The 5,563-nt window shown below is 49.1% G+C and overlaps 18 non-coding genes across 18 annotated transcripts; all 18 read right to left on the bottom strand.

Moving 5' to 3' along the window:
• Positions 1–89: 89 nt before the first annotated feature.
• Positions 90–208, bottom strand: LOC118345457. The gene has a single exon (XR_004798987.1). It is a non-coding gene; the product is annotated as a 5S ribosomal RNA (ribosomal RNA).
• Positions 209–398: 190 nt separating this feature from the next.
• Positions 399–517, bottom strand: LOC118345454. Its single transcript, XR_004798984.1, has one exon. It is a non-coding gene; the product is annotated as a 5S ribosomal RNA (ribosomal RNA).
• Positions 518–707: 190 nt separating this feature from the next.
• On the bottom strand, positions 708–826 carry LOC118345455. Its single transcript, XR_004798985.1, has one exon. It is a non-coding gene; the product is annotated as a 5S ribosomal RNA (ribosomal RNA).
• Positions 827–1,016: 190 nt separating this feature from the next.
• LOC118345465 lies at positions 1,017–1,135 on the bottom strand. Its single transcript, XR_004798995.1, has one exon. It is a non-coding gene; the product is annotated as a 5S ribosomal RNA (ribosomal RNA).
• Positions 1,136–1,325: 190 nt separating this feature from the next.
• On the bottom strand, positions 1,326–1,444 carry LOC118345453. The gene has a single exon (XR_004798983.1). It is a non-coding gene; the product is annotated as a 5S ribosomal RNA (ribosomal RNA).
• Positions 1,445–1,634: 190 nt separating this feature from the next.
• On the bottom strand, positions 1,635–1,753 carry LOC118345464. Its single transcript, XR_004798994.1, has one exon. It is a non-coding gene; the product is annotated as a 5S ribosomal RNA (ribosomal RNA).
• Positions 1,754–1,942: 189 nt separating this feature from the next.
• On the bottom strand, positions 1,943–2,061 carry LOC118345447. Its single transcript, XR_004798977.1, has one exon. It is a non-coding gene; the product is annotated as a 5S ribosomal RNA (ribosomal RNA).
• A 189-nt stretch (positions 2,062–2,250) lies between these two features.
• On the bottom strand, positions 2,251–2,369 carry LOC118345433. Its single transcript, XR_004798963.1, has one exon. It is a non-coding gene; the product is annotated as a 5S ribosomal RNA (ribosomal RNA).
• Positions 2,370–2,558: 189 nt separating this feature from the next.
• On the bottom strand, positions 2,559–2,677 carry LOC118345430. Its single transcript, XR_004798960.1, has one exon. It is a non-coding gene; the product is annotated as a 5S ribosomal RNA (ribosomal RNA).
• A 174-nt stretch (positions 2,678–2,851) lies between these two features.
• Positions 2,852–2,970, bottom strand: LOC118345438. Its single transcript, XR_004798968.1, has one exon. It is a non-coding gene; the product is annotated as a 5S ribosomal RNA (ribosomal RNA).
• Positions 2,971–3,159: 189 nt separating this feature from the next.
• Positions 3,160–3,278, bottom strand: LOC118345452. Its single transcript, XR_004798982.1, has one exon. It is a non-coding gene; the product is annotated as a 5S ribosomal RNA (ribosomal RNA).
• A 188-nt stretch (positions 3,279–3,466) lies between these two features.
• On the bottom strand, positions 3,467–3,585 carry LOC118345440. The gene has a single exon (XR_004798970.1). It is a non-coding gene; the product is annotated as a 5S ribosomal RNA (ribosomal RNA).
• A 189-nt stretch (positions 3,586–3,774) lies between these two features.
• LOC118345439 lies at positions 3,775–3,893 on the bottom strand. Its single transcript, XR_004798969.1, has one exon. It is a non-coding gene; the product is annotated as a 5S ribosomal RNA (ribosomal RNA).
• Positions 3,894–4,082: 189 nt separating this feature from the next.
• Positions 4,083–4,201, bottom strand: LOC118345445. The gene has a single exon (XR_004798975.1). It is a non-coding gene; the product is annotated as a 5S ribosomal RNA (ribosomal RNA).
• A 189-nt stretch (positions 4,202–4,390) lies between these two features.
• LOC118345427 lies at positions 4,391–4,509 on the bottom strand. The gene has a single exon (XR_004798957.1). It is a non-coding gene; the product is annotated as a 5S ribosomal RNA (ribosomal RNA).
• Positions 4,510–4,698: 189 nt separating this feature from the next.
• On the bottom strand, positions 4,699–4,817 carry LOC118345435. Its single transcript, XR_004798965.1, has one exon. It is a non-coding gene; the product is annotated as a 5S ribosomal RNA (ribosomal RNA).
• Positions 4,818–5,006: 189 nt separating this feature from the next.
• On the bottom strand, positions 5,007–5,125 carry LOC118345431. Its single transcript, XR_004798961.1, has one exon. It is a non-coding gene; the product is annotated as a 5S ribosomal RNA (ribosomal RNA).
• A 174-nt stretch (positions 5,126–5,299) lies between these two features.
• Positions 5,300–5,418, bottom strand: LOC118345429. The gene has a single exon (XR_004798959.1). It is a non-coding gene; the product is annotated as a 5S ribosomal RNA (ribosomal RNA).
• Between the last annotated feature and the right edge of the window lie 145 nt (positions 5,419–5,563).

Below are 5,563 nucleotides of genomic sequence, written 5' to 3'. Positions count from 1 at the left end.
CGATGGGCAGGGCGAGATTTTCCCCAAAATCCACTCCCGAGTGCTCCTTCTTGTCAATTTATCTCGCAAGGCGGAAAAAACAAAAACGAGGGGTGCAACACGAGGACTTCCCAGGAGGTCACCCATCCTAGTACTACTCTCGCCCAAGCACGGTAAAATGCGGAGTTCAAATGGGATCCAGTGCATTAGTGCTGGTATGATCGCACCCGTCAAACTAATTATTTAAAATTCATATAATCCAAGTGCGACGTACTAGCGTCTTTCCGATCCAAATGCGAACCGGCGATCTGATCGAAACCAATAGCTACGCGATGGGCATGGCGCGATTTTCCTAAGAATCCACTGCCTAGTTGTCCTTATTGTCAATGCCTCTCCCAAGGCGGAAAAAACAAAAACGAGGGGTGCAACACGAGGACTTCCCAGGAGGTCACCCATCCTAGTACTACTCTCGCCCAAGCACGGTTAACTGCCGAATTCTAATGGGATCCGGTGCATTAGTGCTGGTATGATCGCACCCATCAAAGGAATTATTTTAAATTCATATAATCCTAGGGCGACCTACTAGCATATTTCCGATCCCAATGCGAACCGGCGATCTGATCGAAACCCTTGGCTACACGATGGGCAGGGCGCAATTTTCCTAAAAATCCACTCCCGAGTGGTCCTTATTGTCAATTCCTCTCGCAAGGCGGAAAAAACAAAAACGAGGGGTGCAACACGAGGACTTCCCAGGAGGTCACCCATCCTAGTACTACTCTCGCCCAAGCACGGTAAAATGCGGAGTTCAAATGGGATCCGGTGCATTAGTGCTGGTATGATCGCACCCATCAAACTAATTATTTAAAATTCATATAATCCTAGTGCGACGTACTAGCGTCTTTTCGATCCAAATGCGAACCGGCGATCTGATCGAAACCCTTGGCTACGCGCTGGGCAGGGCGCTATTTTCCAAAAAATCCACTCCCAAGTTGTCCTTCTTGTAAATTCGCCTCGTAAGACGGAAAAAACAAAAACGAGGGGTGCAACATGAGGACTTCCCAGGAGGTCACCCATCCTAGTACTACTCTCTCCCAAGCACGATTAAATGCGGAGTTGAAATGGGATCCGGTGCATTAGTGCTGGTATGTTCGCACCCGTCAAACTAATTATTTAAAATTCATACAATCCTAGTGCGACGTACTAGCGTCTTTCCGATCCAAATGCGAACCGGCGATCTGATCGAAACCCATAGCTACGCGATGGGCAGGGCGCGATTTTCCTAAAAATCCACTCCCGAGTTGTCCTTCTTGTCAATTCCTCTCAAAAGGCGGAAAAAACAAAAACGAGGGGTGCAACACGAGGACGTCCCAGGAGGTGACCCATCCTAGTACTACTCTCGCCCAAGCACGCTTAACTGCGGAGTTCTGATGGGTTCCGGTGCATTTGTGCTGGTATGATCGCACCCATCAAACCAATTATTTAAAATTCATATAATCCTAGGGCGACCTCCTAGCGTATTTCCGATCCCAATGCGAACCGGTGATCTGATCGAAACCCTTGGCTACGCGATGGGCAGGGCGCGATTTTCCTAAAAATCCACTCCCAAGTTGTCCTTCCTGTAAATTCCTCTCGCAATGCGGAAAAAACAAAAACGAGGGGTGCAACACGACGACATCCGAGGAGGACCCCCATCCTAGTACTACTCTCGCCCAAGCAAGCTTGACTGCAGAGTTCTGATGGGATCCGGTGCATTAGTGCTGGTATGATCGCACCCATCAAACTAATTACTTAAAATTCATATAATCCTTGAGCGACATACTAGCGTCCTTCCGATCCCAATCCAAACGGAGATCTGATCCAAACCCATAGCTACGCGATGGGCAGGGCGAGATTTTCCCAAAAATCCACTCCCGAGTGCTCCTTCTTGTCAATTTATCTCGCAAGGCGGAAAAAACAAAAACGAGGGGTGCAACACGAGGACGTCCCAGGAGGTCACCCATCCTAGTACTACTCTCGCCCAAGCACGCTTAACTGCGGAGTTCTGATGGGATCCGGTGCATTAGTGCTGGTATGATCGCACCCATCAAACTAATTACTTAAAATTCATATAATCCTTGGGCGACATACTAGCGTCCTTCCGATCCCAATCCAAACGGAGAACTGATCCAAACCCATTGCTACGCGATGGGCAGGGCGAGATTTTCTCAAAAATCCACCCCCGAGTGGTCCTTCTTGTCAATTTATCTCGCAAGGCGGAGAAAACAAAAACGAGGGGTGCAGCACGAGGACTTCCCAGGAGGTCACCCATCCTAGTACTACTCTCGCCCAAGCACGCTTAACTGCGGAGTTCTGATGGGATCCGGTGCATTAGTGCTGGTATGATCGCACCCATCAAACTAATTACTTAAAATTCATATAATCCTTGAGCGACATACTAGCGTCCTTCCGACCCCAATCCAAACGGAGATCTGATCCAAACCCATAGCTACGCGATGGGCAGGGCGAGATTTTCTCAAAAATCCACCCCCGAGTGGTCCTTCTTGTCCATTTATCTCGCAAGGCGGAGAAAACAAAAACGAGGGGTGCAACACGAGGACTTCCCAGGAGGTCACCCATCCTAGTACTACTCTCGCCCAAGCACGCTTAACTGCGGAGTTCTGATGGGATCCGGTGCATTAGTGCTGGTATGATCGCACCATCAAACTAATTACTTAAAATTCATATAATCCTTGAGCGACATACTGGCGTCCTTCGATCCCAATCAAACGACTTCGTCAAACTTGTTGCTACGCGATGACAGGGCAGATTTTCTAAATCACCCCAGCGATGGTCTTCTTGTCAATTTGTCGCAAGGCGGAGAAAACAAAAACGAGGGGTGCAACACGAGGACTTCCCAGGAGGTCACCCATCCTAGTACTACTTTCGCCCAAGCACGCTTAACTGCGGAGTTCTGATGGGATCCGGTGCATTAGTGCTGGTATGATCGCACCCATCAAACTAATTACTTAAAATTCATATAATCCTTGAGCGACATACTGGCGTCCTTCCGATCCCAATCCAAACGGAGATCTGATCCAAACCCATGGCTACGCGATGGGCAGGGCGAGATTTTCCCAAAAATCCACTCCCGAGTGGTCCTTCTTGTCAATTTTTCTCGCAAGGCGGAAAAAACAAAAACGAGGGGTGCAACATGAGGACTTCCCAGGAGGTCACCCATCCTATTACTTCTCTCGCCCAAGCACGCTTAACTGCGGAGTTCTGATGGGATCCGGTGCATTAGTGCTGGTATGATCGCACCCATCAAACTAATTACTTAAAATTCAAATAATCCTTGAGCGACATACTAGCGTCCTTCCGATCCCAATCCAAACGGAGATCTGATCCAAACCCATGCTACGCGATGGGCAGGGCGAGATTTTCCCAAAAATCCACTCCCGAGTGGTCCTTCTTGTCAATTTATCTCGCAAGGCGGAAAAAACAAAAACGAGGGGTGCAACACGAGGACTTCCCAGGAGGTCACCCATCCTAGTACTACTCTCGCCCAAGCACGCTTAACTGCGGAGTTCTGATGGGATCAGGTGCATTAGTGCTGGTATGATCGCACCCATCAAACTAATTACTTAAAATTCATATAATCCTTGAGCGAAATACTAGCGTCCTTCCGATCCCAATCCAAACGGAGATCTGATCCAAACCCATGGCTACGCGATGGGCAGGGCGAGATTTTCCCAAAAATCCACTCCCGAGTGGTCCTTCTTGTCAATTTATCTCGCAAGGCGGAAAAAACAAAAACGAGGGCTGCAACACGAGGACTTCCCAGGAGGTCACCCATCCTAGTACTACTCTCGCCCAAGCACGCTTAGCTGCGGAGTTCTGATGGGATCCGGTGCATTAGTGCTGGTATGATCGCACCCATCAAACTAATTACTTAAAATTCAAATAATCCTTGAGCGACATACTAGCGTCCTTCCGATCCCAATCCAATCGGAGATCTGATCCAAACCCATGGCTACGCGATGGGCAGGGCGAGATTTCCCGAAAAATCCACTCCCGAGTGCTCCTTCTTGTCAATTTATCTTGCAAGGCGGAAAAAAAATCAACGAGGGGTGCAACACGAGGACTTCCCAGGAGGTCACCCATCCTAGTACTACTCTCGCCCAAGCACGCTTAACTGCGGAGTTCTGATGGGATCCGGTGCATTAGTGCTGGTATGATCGCACCCATCAAGCTAATTACTTAAAATTCATATAATCCTTGAGCGACATACTAGCGTCCTTCCGATCCCAATCCAAGCGGAGATCTGATCCAAGCCCATGGCTGCGCGATGGGCAGGGCGAGATTTTCCCAAAAATCCACTCCCGAGTGCTCCTTCTTGTCAATTTATCTCGCAAGGCGGAAAGAACAAAAACGAGGGGTGCAACACGAGGACTTCCCAGGAGGTCACCCATCCTAGTACTACTCTCGCCCAAGCACGCTTAACTGCGGAGTTCTGATGGGATCCGGTGCATTGGTGCTGGTATGATCGCACCCATCAAACTAATTACTTAAAATTCATATAATCCTTGAGCGACATACTAGCGTCCTTCCGATCCCAATCCAAACGGAGATCTGATCCAAACCCATGGCTACGCGATGGGCAGGGCGAGATTTCCCGAAAAATCCACTCCCGGGTGCTCCTTCTTGTCAATTTATCTCGCAAGGCGGAAAAAACAAAAACGAGGGGTGCAACACGAGGACTTCCCAGGAGGTCACCCATCCTAGTACTACTCTCGCCCAAGCACGCTTAACTGCGAAGTTCTGATGGGATCCGGTGCATTAGTGCTGGTATGATCGCACCCATCAAACTAATTACTTAAAATTCATATAATCCTTGAGCGACATACTAGCGTCCTTCCGATCCCAATCCAAACGGAGAACTGATCCAAACCCATTGCTACGCGATGGGCAGGGCGAGATTTTCCGAAAAATCCACCCCCGAGTGGTCCTTCTTGTCAATTTATCTCGCAAGGCGGAAAAAACAAAAACGAGGGGTGCAACACGAGGACTTCCCAGGAGGTCACCCATCCTAGTACTACTCTCGCCCAAGCACGCTTAACTGCAGAGTTCTGATGGGATCCGGTGCATTAGTGCTGGTATGATCGCACCCATCAAACTAATTGCTTAAAATTCATATAATCCTTGAGCGACATACTAGCGTCCCTTTGTTCAAATCCAGAGCGGGCAGACCAAACCCACTTTTACGCGATGGGCGGGGCGGGTAAATCCACCCCAGGTATCCCTTCGTCGAATTTATCTCGCAAGGCGGAAAAAGCAAAAACGAGGGGTGCAACGCGAGGACTTCCCAGGAGGTCACCCATCCTAGTACTACTCTCGCCCAAGCACGCTTAACTGCGGAGTTCTGATGGGATCCGGTGCATTAGTGCTGGTATGATCGCACCCATCAAACTAATTACTTAAATTCATATAATCCTTGAGCGACATACTAGCGTCCTTCCGATCCCAATCCAAACGGAGATCTGATCCAAACCCATGGCTACGCGATGGGCGGGGCGAGATTTTCCCAAAAATCCACTCCCGAGTGCTC

Source organism: Juglans regia, unplaced genomic scaffold (assembly GCF_001411555.2).
Source record: "Juglans regia cultivar Chandler unplaced genomic scaffold, Walnut 2.0 Scaffold_269, whole genome shotgun sequence".
Taxonomy (NCBI): Eukaryota; Viridiplantae; Streptophyta; class Magnoliopsida; order Fagales; family Juglandaceae; genus Juglans; species Juglans regia.
This window is presented reverse-complemented; position numbering and strand designations above follow the sequence as displayed.